Below are 15,427 nucleotides of genomic sequence, written 5' to 3'. Positions count from 1 at the left end.
TCTGCTCAATCTTTTCCTCCCTGGAGGGACTGAGACCCCTGAAGAGGGTCCAGCATTAGCTAATCACCTAGAAGCTGCCATAATGTTGCCTGCACTCAAGTTCTACCTCCTTCATGAAATCATTCTTGACTCCGTCAGTTTTCAGTTTCTAGAGTTTCATTTTAACTCCCCAAATGAATTATAGGACTACTCTATCTATGCTATGTCTCCATAACCTCCACAGTGCCTAGGATAATGCTGGAGAACATAGCAGGTCTTCAGTAAAAAGCTTGAGTTTCCCATTTGAGTCCAAGTGTACTGAGGTTGATCATCAATCTCAGTGTGGATGCAGGGACTCCAGACTTTATCTAGGACTTCATATTAAATATAGGCTCTATTTATGATTGCATTGTTCTTTGAGTTCATCTCTTTTAACTCTTACATCTTATAGCAATCATTTCTATATTTTTTAAAGAAGCTACAATGGAATAATGAAATGAGTACAGTCTTCAATATCCAAAAAACCATATTTCATATTCTGTCACGTAATAACTTGGTGACCTTGAGTAGCATACATTTCATCTCTGGGTCCTTTTCCCATCTGCAAAATGGAGAAAATATTGTCTTACAGAACTGAAAATTGAGAAAATACATGCCACCAAATCTAGTTAATTCTCTTTAATGTTGGTTGGTAACAGAAATAACTTGTATGTCCATATATATGGTCATATATAAGTAAATTTTTGTAAATTAATACAATGGGTTGAATTATTTGAGAAGTAAATGAATGAACCAGATATATATTTATCACCATGGAAAAATCTCAAAAAATATAATGTTGAATGAAAAAAATCAAATTGTAAAATCATACATGTAAACTGAAATAATTTTTGTAAATTCTGAAACACTCAATAATTATTACATATTATTAAATATAAATAAATATATAGGTAGTAGGAGTATGAAAGTTTGAATAAGAAGGATATCTATCCAACAACTTCAGAATAGTGTTTTTCCCTGTGGAGGAAAAGGGAGGAATCTGACAACATGAGTGATCTCGATTTTTTGGTAATGATTTACTACTGAAGAAAGTCTGATAAAATAACAGTTGTTTATTGTTAAATCTTGATGTTAAATACATAGTGCCAATTATATGGTTTTGAGTACTTTTCAAATGGTTGAAGTATGTTTCACAATTTCTTTCTAATTTAAAACATCTTCCATGTATTTGCTTCTTTCTCTTCTCACTCCCCTCCTTTCAACAGTTATCACTAGATCTACCACAAAGCCTCATCAAGATTCTCTCCTTCAAGTGTTTCTGCTGCTCCAACAAAAATCTATCTGCTCTCAGAATAAACCCAGTCATAGTATTAATGGTTTCATGATTCCTCTTTTGCCTCCAGATGAATACAACCTCATAATAAAGCATTCAAACCTGGGGCGCCTTGGTGGCACAGCGGTTAAGCGTCTGCCTTCACGCTCAGGGCATGATCCCAGCGTTCTGGGATTGAGCCCCACATCAGGCTCCTCTGCTGTGAGCCTGCTTCTTCCTCTCCCACTACCCTTGCTTGTGTTCCCTCTCTTGCTGGCTGTCTCTATCTCTGTCGAATAAATAAATAAAATCTTTAAAAAAAAAAAAAAGCATTCAAACCTGTCTGGAGTCTGGGCCTTTCCAACCTCATTTTCTATCTCATTTTATTACATCCTTTCTTGCACCCCATGATCCAGCAATATCTATTATCTGACAATGCCACATAATACTCATGCCTCCATGCCTTTATACTGGTTCTTCTTCTTCAACTCCCCTTCCACCCTTTCCACCCACTGCTCTTCTTTCTGGAAGAGTATAATACATACCTCAAAGTAAACACATGCTATAATGTTTAGACTCCTTTCCCTATCACCTCTTCACACTTTAAGCAGATTTATACCATCCTTGTCCATGTTCCTACTCATAGCACTTTATTCATGCCCCAAAGCATTACATATCACCTTACATTATAGATAGATTTATATGTAGATGGATTAAGGGGAGGAATTGAAAATTTCATCCTTTTTTATCATCTCAACTGCTACCACATGCTTAGAATAAAAAAAGAGGGAGAGAAACACTAAAAATATTACCTCTATCAGAATTGGCTAATGGGTCCAATAATGTGGAAATATGACTAGACATAATAAGGATAGTCTTCAATGTGGGAAAATCAGATTGCAATTGAAATAGCAATAGGGATAGCAGCTTTGTATTTATAATATCACAGTTCAACAAAGATAGAAAGGATATAATTGGATGATTCTCAAAAAAAACGTGAAAATATGAGTGACTATGTATCTAGGGAAGGTGGATAAAAAGACTGGGAAGAGTTCTGAAGAGACAGGAAAAAAATAGAAAATAGATTATAAAGATGAAGAAGAATTAAGGAAAAAGAAAAAATGTCAAACTTTAAAAAGGAAGGAGGAATAAAGAAAAAATGTATAATTTCAAAGAGAAGACAAGGAATACTTTAAGAGGTAGATTATCAGGTATGATTTTTATTACTTTCTAGACCCACTCTCCAGAAATTCTGTGATTCTAAACAACTTATAGTTGTTGACAGACATACTATGTCTGTTGTTGTTTTTTAAGTGCTCAATGAGCTTTATCACTGTCTCCATGAGCTTTATCACTCATACACATCTAGCTGTGAATTTGTCTTTTTGGCTTTCTAATCCCCATCCCCCTATATAAGAACTACAAATTTGATGGGGCGCCTGGGTGGCACAGTGGTTAAGCGTCTGCCTTCAGCTCAGGGCATGATCCCAGCGTTCTGGGATTGAGCCCCACATCAGGCTCCTCTGCTATGAGCCTGCTTCTTCCTCTCCCACTCCCCCTGCTTGTGTTCCCTCTCTCGCTGATTGTCTCTATCTCTGTCGAATGAATAAATAAATAAAATCTTTAAAAAAAAAACTACAAATTTGAGGAAAGTGAATTTAAAAGGCCAGGAGCTATAAATATGAGACCTAACAGGGCAATTAGTTACCCTGGAACATATAGTGGGGGGAAAAGTTAGAAGTCAAAAGTAAATTTTCCCCACATGTACTAAAAGGAAGAGAAATACATAACCAAATATCAAAGAATATAGAAATTCACACAACAGAGTTCTAAATCTACTTGAGGCATGGTCAGAATCCAATTTTCCACCCTGAGAAAGAGTTATAGACAGGATTCTGGATCAAGACACCAGCATATGATGTTTATTCACTTGGAAGTCTTCAAATACCTACAATCAACTTTTGGTTGATTATATTCTGAAACCACCTTCTCATAGTTTGGCTGTGCTCAAAAGAGAAAGTTTTTTAATTGTTTCGAACACACTAATTATTACCATTTGTTTTAACTAATTATCCATAATATAAAAGAAAATGCCTAACTCTTTGCCTTGTATTGTGATTAATCCTTTTTCTTGACCCATATAGAATTTATCAATCTTCCAGAAATGGATTCCCAGATATTTAATACATTACAGATGAAAGAAATATTAGCAGCTGGGATTCCAAATAATAGAATTATCAAGCTGAAAGGGAGCTATGTCTCCTAGGTTTGAAAATCTGAACCATCATTCATATAAATAAATTTCCTTCTCAATATAAAAATATTGAGGTTAGAACTTCCCTCAGCTAAAATATCCTGTACTTTTTTTACTTTATTGTGTACAAATTATCACAAAATCCTTCTTCATTCCCAAGTAAAAGTCTGCTTCTCCTAACTTAAGACCATTTCTTTTCCTTTTTATAACTTGTGCAATATAAAGGATTTTTATGTTCCTTTAACTTGTTTGTATTCCTTATACTCTGCTTTTTGTTCCTGTCAATAAACCTTTTATATGCATAAGCTCAACCAACTAAGTCATCCCTTAGCTTTCTGAATGCTAACCGAAATAAGTCAGTCAGAGAAAGACAAATACCGTATCATTTCACTCACATGTGGAATGTAAGAAACAAAACAAACAAAGGAAAAAGAAACAAACAGAGAAAACAGACTCTTAAATACAAAGAACAAACTTGTGGTTACCTGAGGAGAGGGGGATGGAGGAGTGGGTGAAATAGGTGAAGGGGATTAAGAGTACATTTTTCGTGATGAGCACTGAGCAGGAAAGTTTGAATCATTATATTGTACCCTTAAAGCTAGTAAATATAATACTGTATATTAAATATATTTGAATAAAAATTAATTTAATTTAAAAAAACTCAAATCCTTTCATATTTCCTCTTATAATCTTTCTCATCTACCACCCCACTCCAAAAAAAAAAATCACATTTCTCAATTTTCTCTAAATCCTTCCACATTCTACTTACAGTTTACAAAATTAATGCAAAACATTCTAAAATTCTAAAGCACATAAGAGAGCAGGAGAACTAATTTGATCTCCTGGTAGTTTTTGCTTTGTTTTTAAATTTTCCACAGCATACTTTAGGATAACATTTACTTTGGAAATAATTTATTCAGCTTTGGATCCTTGGGTGTCTCCTCTATTCAGGGATTTATGACATTCTTTTCTATCTTACAAATTATACAAGTACCTAATAAATGTACTTCCCTTTTCACAGAAAATAGTAAGTCTATAGTTCATCTTATTTGAAAAGCTTATAACCCTTGTTTTCTTAGTTACATGTGTCACCAGGTTTCTTACCTGTTTCTCAAATTGCAGGGGGTGAAAATCATTTATATAACCATTACAGGTAACAGAAAGCTGAATCCTGAACATTATAAAGCCGTATGACTTTTTCTAATATCTTTCACATTATCATATCACTGTGTGATTGTAGTTAAAAGTCAAGGTCAGCTAGCCTTCTCCAGGGTGTCACTACCCAGTTATTCTCCACTACTGGTCAATTGGTTACCCCAAATGCCATCTACTGTGCTTTAGGATAACACTCACATACTTGAGGATATGACTCATGTTCATAGGAATTCCAACAGCAGAACCATGTCTGACACTAGAGCTACTCTTCTTATTAAATTTATTATCATCTTTCCATTTTACCTGTATAAATAAGAGAGCATTTTCATGGAGTCTGAGATTTTCCTTTGTTCTCTAACACAAAGTGCCATAAAATCTTGCCATATGTGGAAATAAGGCTAATTAACAGTTCTAGAGAACAGTGAGCAAGTGACACTGCAGACAGGAGTTTAGAAGGAGCTTATGGATCAAGGGACTTTATCCCTAGGGACCTTTTGGTTTGATCAGAGCAACCAAAGTTCCAAAAAATTCATAATAAGATACTAGAGAAGAAGAAAAAAAAACATATTTATCAATATAGTAGGATAGAACAGACTGTATTCAAGATCTTGTTACCTTGATTTATAACTTCCAAATAATTCAACATATGGCTTACAGGCTTCCATTTTTACTCTTGCCCCAGTACCCACAAATGTCAGAGCCCTTTTTCATCTGTTAGTTCAGTGACATAAGGAGCCCAAAGTGGTCAAAGACTTTGTTCCCTCTGGAAATATTCTTCTCTGGAGCACTAGGACCTCCAAACTTACTAAACCAAAGTCCACAAGAATAAATATAGGGAGGATAGATTTCTCCAATAAATTCTTCAGTCTTACTATTATAGTGACTTTTTCCACTTTGAATTTATATATTCTGACTTTAGGAAAGATAGTAATGTATATATTGGCCACTGGTTTAAGATGTATACAGCATCAAATAGCTTCCTAAACATGCAAGGTTCTATACCAACCTCTCAGCTGGTACAAAAGCTGAGCATTCTCCAGGCCATTCCACCATTCTGTCAGTGTTATTTCTGGGTCATGGAGCACAAGTAAATCTAGTGAATTCTGTAAGTGTAAACCCATTGTCATGCTTTATTTTATACAAATATGTCTCCAGAGCCAGTGTTGTATAGCAAATGATAAGTAAGATGGGAAAGGTATTCTCTAAATCTATGAATAGTAGTGCTAGCAGAAGCACCATGGGTAGGAGAAAAAATCAGAACCCAGAATAAATTTATATTGCTATGAAGACAGGTCTCTAATCCTTCCAGAAAAGGTGGACGGTGGGTTTCCTGAGAGTATGGTGAGGTATGGTACCATAGAAAGTATTGAGGCTTTACTTTTGCATTGGCAGCTTAGGCACTCAGCCATGATGATAGACAGGTCACACCCCTAGTGAGGAGAAACTCAGTTGTTGAGTCTACACAGAGACCTCAACTATGTTGCTATGGCCACTGTTTAGTACTTCCCAGGGAAAAAGATTCTGAGAGGAAGATCAACAGGAAACTTGTTAGGGAGTGCTATTAGAATCAACTAATTCCATTTAGAAGTAGGGAATTAAGCAGGAGGTGGCAGAGGCAGAAGTTGGATGACAGTACAGTTACAACAAAGCCTCATCCAAACCTGCAGAAGCTCTGCACCTGGGATGAGATTCCAGAATTGTCTCAAGTGGACTGTTAACCAATCATTGGATGCAAATTAACACAGAAAGTGAGCATAGCCTTGGATATGTCAGCTCTCTTTAGTCAAATTTCCCAAAGGGGCAAATTGATGGGCCATGTCAGATAACAACCCTCCAACAGTAGGGAATAAATATTTCTGTTCTGAATAAATATTTCTGTCCTAAGAGCTAGGGGAATAAATCTTTCTGTCCTGAAGGAGGGAATCTGGGTGGCAGAGCATAACACATGTGACATCCACCCGGTAGGTCCCTTGCATCTCCCTGATTCATTTGAGTTCTAGGAGCAGTTCCTTCAGGACTTTGCTGAACCTCTTATCCTGTGGGCATCCTATAAAGGGAAAATTAATGGGGTTAAATAGAACACCTTCTCCTGGAGTAGTGAGACCACAACTTATATCCCTCCTCTACTATGTAGTCTAGACTTAGATGCCTCACTTGATAAGTTGACCTAAGTCCTTATGCATGCGCACTCCAGAACCCTCTTTACTATGTTCTCCTCAGGCTATGGTTGTTGCATTTGCCTGTTTACAATCAAAATTGGTTAAGGAAGTTCCAAAAGTCACCCATACATATCATCTTGGGCCAAACTGTATCCTTCCTATTCTCGTGTAACAACAGCCATACTTCTCCCTAATGATCAATAACACATGCCAATATGGTAATCCTTTTCTTCCCTGTTTGTTTTTGGTGCAAGAATATTGAATTTTTGCTTCTGGCTGATGCCCAGCAGGGCAGTAGCCATAGACCAAATTTAATGGGACTCTTGTTATGTCACTGATGAAAATATTTCCTCTTGTTATAGAAACCAGGACTTCTAAACCCATGGTGCCTGGAGTTCCAAGAATGGGAAGCTCAAACTTCCCAAACATACCCTGGTTCCTGGATTCATATATGCTACTTCATTGGGACACATCACTAAATAAAAATTCCTTATTGTTTATACATGCAGTATTCTAGAGAATGCCACTGCATTCTCAAAATATCATCTCCAAGCTAGTGCTTCAACTGCAAATGCAGGAAGCCATTCCACCAGGCCAGTAGACTACAGGTAGTGAAGTATGATGGAGACAGGAGAGCCAATTGTTATATACCAACTCCCTCACCTCCTTTTCTTTAATGGAGATCTTTGGTATGATATGATATTTGTGGGATGCCATATATAAAATACTCTGTAATCTTTAGGAAAATAGCTATCACAAAATGATAGCAATTTGCATTGAGATTATCCTATTAATGCTTCCTATAACCTTCACATCTTACGTCTTCTTACCAACAATTTGTTTTTAATTCCATTGTGTATTTCAGGTAGTATAACCCAAGCAGTAGGGCCCTTTGCACAGAGCCTGGAACTGCTGCAGAAGAACCTTTTTCAGATCTGGGCTCCACTCTGAGCTGACAACTTTCATGTCATCTCGTATATGTGTTGGAATAGTAGTCCTGGATATAAACTATGCTTCTTTCAGAAAGGGAAGAAGCCATGCTGTTTTCCGTAGAAGCTGTACTATTTTACTTTCCCACCAACATCTTCACCAGCACTTGTAATCTTTTCTCTTTTTCCTAATAGCCTTCACAAGGGTGAGAGGTGATATTTCACTTTGGTGTTGATTTGCCTTTCCCTGACATTCAGTGACATTGATCATCTTTTCATATACCTGTTGCCCATTTATATGTTTTCTTTGGAGAAATGCCTATTCAAATCCTTTGCCCATTATTAATTGGATTATGTTTTTGTTTTTGTTTGTTTGGGCATTGAATTGTTTGAGTTTCTTATATATTTTTGATATTAATTCCTCACCAGATAGTTGATAAATATTTTCTCCAATCCTGTAATTTTTCTTTTGACTCTATGATTATTTGTTTGTTTTTGTTGGTTTTGGGATTGGGGTGTTTTTTTTTTGTTTTTTTTTTTTTTTTTTTTTTTTGTGGGGGGTTTTTTTTTTTTTTTTTTTTTTTTTTTTTTTTTGCTGTGTGGAGTTCTTTAGTTTGATTTAGTCCAACTTTTCTAATTTTGTTTATGTTGCCTGTGCCTTTGGTGTCATATGAGAGAAATCATTGCCAAACCCAATGAGGCTATTCTTCTATGTTCCCTCTATGAGTTTTACAGTTCCATCACTGACGTTAAGTCTTTAGTCCATTTTGAGTTGATTTTTGTATATGTTGTAACACAGGGATCCAATTTCATTCTTTTGCACGTGCATATTGAGTTTTGAAGAGAAAACACTTTCCCCACTATCTATTCTTGTCAAATATTAGTTGATCATATATGTGTAAGTTTACTACTGGTACCTATAGTCTGTTGCATTGGTCTGTATGTCTGTTTTATGCCAGTACCATACTGTTTTAACTACTGCATCTTCGTAAAATAGTTCGAAGTCAGGAAATATGATGCCTCCAGTTTTGTTCTTCTTCTCAATATTGCTTTGGCTGTCAGGATCACTTGTAGTTTTATATGAATTTTAGGATTTTTTTCTATTTCTATAAAAAATGACATTGGAATTTGATAGGGATTTCATTGAATCTGTGGATTTCATTGGGTAATATGGATAATTTAACCATAGTAAATCTTCTAATCTGAATCGTATTCTTCCATTTATTTTCATCTGTTTTAATTTCTTTCATCAATGATTTGTAGTTTACAGCATATGAATCTTCTACCTCTTTGGTCAAATTTATCTCTAAGTATTTTATTCTTTTTGATGCCATTATAACTGTGACTATTTTCTTAATTTATATTTTAGATTACTCACTGCTTATTTATGGAAATGAAATAGAATTACCATATGATCCAGCAATCTCATTTCATGGTATATATTCAAAAGTACTTAAATCTGAATCTCGAGGAGATATATGCACTACCATGTTCATTGCAGCATTATTCACAATAGTCAAGATATGGAAACAGCCTAAATATGCATCAACAGATGAATAGATAAAGAAAATTTTGGGGGGCACCTGGGTGGCTCACTCAGTTGGGTGGCTGCCTTCAGCTCAGGTCATGATCCCAAGGTCCTAGGATTGAGTCCTGCATTGGGCTCCCTGCTCGGTGGGGAGTCTACTTCTCTCCCTCTCCCTCTGCCTCTCTCTCTCTGCCTGCTACTCTGCCTACTTGCACACACTCTCTCTGTCAAATAAATAAATAAAATCTTTAAATTAAAAAAAAAGAAAATTTGGTATATACTTGCAAGAGAACTCAGGCTTTTAAAAAAAGGAAAGCCTGTAATATATGACAACATGGATGAACCTTGAGGACATTGTGCCAAGTGAAATAAACCAGTTACAAAAAGACAAATACTGCAGGGCACCTGGGTGGCTCAGCCAGTTAAGCATCTGCCTTCGGCTCAGGTCATGATCCCTGGGATGCAGTCCCGCATTGCGCTCCCTGCTCAGCGGGGAGTCTGCTTTTCTCTCTCCCTATGCCCCTCTCCCTCTGCCCCTCCCCCTGCTCATTCTCTCTCTCTCTGAAATAAATAAATAAAATCTTTAAAAAATTTTTTTAAAAAAGACTAATACTGCATGATTACTCTTATATGATAAAAATAGTCAAACTTAAAGAAACAGGGAGCAGCATGGTAGTTTCTGGGACTGTGGGAGGGGGAAAGGGGAAGGTATTAGGCAAAGGGTACAAAGCTTCAGTTCAACAAAATGGTAAGTCCTAGAGGTCTAATGTACAACATAGAGCCTACAGTTAACAATACTGTATTGCATACTTCAAAATTTGCTAAAAGGGTAGATCTTATGTTGTGTTTTTAATCACAAAAATAATAATAAATAAATAATTAATTGATTGATTGATTAATGAAGGGAGGGATGGAGGAAACTTTTGGAAGTGATGGCTATGTTTATAGCATAGATTGTGGTGATGGTTTCATGTGTATATACTTAACTCCAAATTTATCAAGTTGTATATTTTAAGAATGTTCAATTTTTTATATGTTAATCATACCTCAATAAAGTAGTTTTAAAATAGAAAGAGTAAGGGTGCCTGAATGGTGCAGTCAGTTGAGTGACTGACTCTTAGTTTTGGCTTGGGTTGTGAGCTCAGGGTTGTGGGATTAAGCCCTGAGTAGGGCTCTGCACTCAGCGAGGAGTCTGCTTGAGACTCTCTCCCCCTCTCCCTCTCTCTCTGCCCCTCCCCTCTCTAAAATAAATAAATAAATATTTTTTTTAAAAATAAAAAGAGTAAACCATTTGGAAATGATGGAATAAAGTAGCCATAGCCATGACTCTAGTCCCTTATATAAGTGGAGTCCACAGAATGATAATACAATTCACTTTTTTGTAGGGGAGAAGATAAGGCAGTAGATCAATTTTTAGGGTCATTCAGATAAAAATTTGTAATCTTCTACTTCCTAATGATAGTCTGGAGTTACTAAGAAATGATGAGTTTAACTTGGAGTTACTGGGAAATAATAAAATTTGCAGAGAAGTATATCAATGTGATTATCCTAGAAGTTTCTCCACTTGATTATTCTTCCTGAGATGCATAGAAAGAGCTCCAGACACTATTCAGAATAGCAGAAAGATATACAGGTTTGGGCATGGGAGCTACATGCTCCCAAAGTGGTTGTTTTTACTGCTGTCAATGCAACAAGCCTTTGTGGAAGGCTGTTGTTGCCAGGACCTAAATAAATTTTGCTAGTGACTACAAAATTCTTTCCTTTTAGAGTTAAGGTAACCAAGGTACAAAAAGGATAAATGGCATTGCCTAAGCTAGGGAACAAGTTGGTGACAAATCCAGAATTAATACATTCGACCCTTGGTTTCCACTCAGTCCAGGTTATTTCTACTACAACATGCCTCTTTTCCTGTGATGATTCAACCAGTGCATCTAGTCTAAGGCCCAGAAAATCATAATATATGAAAGCTAGTTTCCTCAGCATTGTCCAAATCGTCACATTTACTCCAGGGAACTCAAATTTTCTGCTTCTACTTTATCCTTCATTTGGAAAACAACACTTAAAACATCTGTGCAATTCTAATGAATAATTTATCTAATATGTAGCATGAAGTCATGATTTGACTCCATTCAATCTGCTATATTCTATATTTTGGTTGTGAATTTATCTGCTCCAGTTTCCCTATTAAATTATAGAATTGATTCATTTCTGATTCATTAGATTAATCTCTCCTTGCTCTCTTTCTTCATGAAAGAGTTTCTATCCATCTAACCTACCTGAATCACTATCCAAATCATGATGGAGTCAAAAGACCACAGAATTCAGAGCTCTTACTTTTAGAATATTATTATCATCTGTCATAAAAAAAATAGCTGACTAGCAGCACTGAAATATTTTATGCACAGTTTCATTTTTAATATATAATGCTAAATAGTCCTATATGGAAGTCTCATTAGCACACCGTTTATTTGAAAGAATACATTTCAATATTTACTATATTAGATACTTACTGATTAGACCAAAAGATATTACATCACTGAATGGACACAGCTTATTGATTCTTTCTTTTCTCTTCCTCAGTGGATTCATGACCAGTAAGGAGTAGAATTACCATAAGAGAAGCACTGTGTGTATCATTCTAGGACTTGTGTCCCTTATGAATCCAGGAACACCTCATCAACATCTTAGTCCATAAGCCTACACCCTGCCATATCACTTGGACCTTCCTTCCAGATTTCAAAAATGGAATCTCTCACTATGCCACAGAGTTGAGGAACTTTCTAACCCAGGTCTTAAAAACAGTATATTTGACACATAGCCTATGGACTTTTCAGCCTAGAGAGTGGTTTTAATTTGAATTTCCCTGAATAGTGAAGCTGAACATTATTCGTACTGACTGTTTCTTTACCTAGAATTTCTTAAATGTCTTAAAATGCAGTAGTTTCTATGTTTTAAAGTCTCAGAAATATCTAACAAATATTCTTCATTTAATTCACAAATCTCTTGGCTCTTAGGTCTCTTAGGAAAGCCCTTTTGTAAATGAGAATCAGTCTGACTACTGTTTTTTTCCTTGGGTTTGGCTTCTTAAAATTCTAATGTCACTGCGCTTCAGCCCAATTATACCTAGCACAGGTCAGAATCATGGAAATGGTGAAATTAAGAGTTATGAAGGCCATTTAAAGAGGGATTCATTCAGTCTTAGAAAATAATTCCATCAAAATTTGATTGAAACCAGCTTACCATCCTACCATTTTGTTCTCTCATTAGTGAGTTAAGTAAATACTTCACACATGATCACTTTATACACAAATCATGTTCTTAACTTTTTGAAAATTATGCTTCCACTAATTTGAAGGTCCACCAAGATATCCAAGTGGACTCACCTTCTGGGGCCAATAAACTGTGTTTCCTAAGCAATACACTTCATGAGACGTTTATACCTAGGTATGTCTCTTCTGAGTTCTCATCTTGAATTCAAAGCAGCACAAAAACTTTACCTTCACTGACATTCTGATCTCTGTTTTATCTTTCTGCTTTGGTAGTTTTTGTTTGTTGATTTGTTGGTTTCTGGTTTTTGGCCAAGTTTTGTTCCAGTGCTGCTTTGCACATGGCTAATAGGTTATTCCTCATTGGTGACAACGGAGATTGTGAATTTGGTTTCATGATTTGGTAATTTGGCAATCTCTGTTAGGTTGGTGAGGCTCCATCATGGGTTGAATTCATGTTGAAGTCCTAACCCCCAGTAAATCAGAATGTGAACATGTTTGGAAATAAGGCCATTATAAATCTAGTGAGTTAAGATTGGGGTGAGCCCTAATCCAATTTGACTGGTGTCCTTTTAAAAAGGGGAAATTTGGACACCAACAGACTGGCCCAGAAAAATAATTTGGAAAAAAACCAGGGAGAAGACAGCCATCTGCAAGTCAAGGAAAAAGACCTGGAACTGATCCTTCCCTCACAGCTCTTAGAAGGAACTAACCCTGCCACCTCCTTGATTTTGAACTTCTGGTTTCTATAACTGTGAGGCAATTATTTCTGTTGTTTATGATAGGTAGTTTGTGGTGCTTTGTTGCAGCAACTTTAGCACATTAATACAGGATCTATCAGATGAGAAATGATGGAGAATTTGGTTTGTTTGTTTTTTTAATCTATTTGTGTAAAAATATGTCTTTTCCAATGGAAACAGAAAGTTCTTTGAGCTCCTGTGTCTGTGTGTGTCTCTACTTTTGATATCTTTATAAATCTGATTCTACCTTTGATCTGTAGGTAAGATTGTAAAACTGAATCTAGAAGCTTTATGATGGCTGTATTTCTGTAATAGATAAGACTTTTACTCTCATTGTATGAATATGAAATATTTTTCTACCTCAAGGGGATGCTAATAACATTTATACAAAGCCTCTCAAACTAGAGAGGTTCTGTAATAATTGGTTTGTAGAGATTAACAAGTACTGACATGAATCTAACATACCCCATATTCCAAAGAAGTTTTGAAAACTGAATTTCTATTTTAAATATGCTAGCTTTTTCTGGATCACATGGATGGCTCAGTTGGTTAAGCATCCAACTCTTGATTTCGGCTCAGGTCATGGTCTCATGGTCACGAGACTGAACCCCACATTGAGTTGCGTGCTGAGCGTGGAGTCTGCTTAAGATTCTCTCTTCCTGAGTTAAGATGGTGGAGGAGTAGGGGACCCCTTTTTCAGCCGGTCCCCTGAGTTGAGTTGAGTAGGTATCAGACCATCCTGAATATCCACGGAATCAGCCTGAGACACAGGAAGATCCATCTGGATCTCTACAAATGAATATCTACAGCGCTGAGTATTGAGGTACGAAGCGGGGAGCCGTAGAACCGTGCACAGATATCAGAAGATAAATGGAAGGGGGAGGGAGCAACCGCATTCGGGCTCCGGGAAGCGGTAGCCACCTGCACGGGGGAGCGGGCGGACTTGCAGACCAGCACCCTCGAGAGAGCAAACTGAGACCGTGAGCTGGGGAATGTGTGCAACCAGACTGAAACGGAGCTCCGGGCTCCAGTGTGATCACTGGAACCAGACTGAGACCGGGAGCTCAGGGAGAGCGCGGGGGCAGCTGGTGGCTGGCAGTGTTAGAAACACAAAGGACAGAGACACGCTGGCCCTGGAAGTGAGGGCTGGGATGCCAGGTGTGGGGCGCACATCCCGGGATGTTGCAGAGTTGAGCAGCACCAACAGAAACAGAGTTAAAGTGGCCAGAACATCAGTGGAGAACAGTCCGCGATCCCTCTGTTCTGAGACAGAGGCTGAGAATTGGCCACTGCTGCTCTGACTCTCAGAAGAGGCACAGCAAACCGCCAGGGAAAGCTGCCAGAGAACAATAGCCTGGAAATACCGGCTCACAGTGTGCCCATCTCCATCCCCCCTTTCAGAGGACACGGACACTCTACCCAAACAGGGTTGCCTGAGTATCGGCTCTGCAGGCCCCTCCCCCAGAAGGCAGGCTGAAAAATCAAGAAGCCCACATCACTAAGATTCCTATAAAACAAGGGCACACGGCCTGGGTCCCGGTCAATAATTTGGGCTCTGGACAACCCCGCAACCTCTCCTCATCAGAACCTCCCCCAGAAGGCAGGCTGAAAAATCAAGAAGCCCACATCACTAAGATTCCTATAAAACAAGGGCACACGGCCTGGGTCCCGGTCATTATCAGAAATGGAATTCAGAGTAACAATGGTCAAGATGATGTGTAGACTTGAAAAAAGTATTAACAAAAATGTTAATGACAATATAGAATCTCTAAGGGCGGAAATGAGAGTGAATCTGACAGAAATTAAAAATTTTATGAGCCACCCTATGACCCAACCATCACACTACTGGGTGTTTACCCCAAAGATACAGACGTAGTGAAGAGAAGGCCCATATGCNGAATCTCTAAGGGCGGAAATGAGAGTGAATCTGACAGAAATTAAAAATTTTATGAGCCACCCTATGACCCAACCATCACACTACTGGGTGTTTACCCCAAAGATACAGACGTAGTGAAGAGAAGGCCCATATGCACCCCAATGTTCAGAGCAGCATTGTCCACAATAGCTAAATCGTGGAAGGAGCTGAGATGCCCTTCAACAGATGA

Source organism: Ailuropoda melanoleuca, unplaced genomic scaffold (genome assembly GCF_002007445.2).
Source record: "Ailuropoda melanoleuca isolate Jingjing unplaced genomic scaffold, ASM200744v2 unplaced-scaffold4548, whole genome shotgun sequence".
Classification (NCBI taxonomy): Eukaryota; Metazoa; Chordata; class Mammalia; order Carnivora; family Ursidae; genus Ailuropoda; species Ailuropoda melanoleuca.
The sequence above is the reverse complement of the archived record's forward strand: the minus strand, read 5'-3'. Positions refer to the sequence as shown.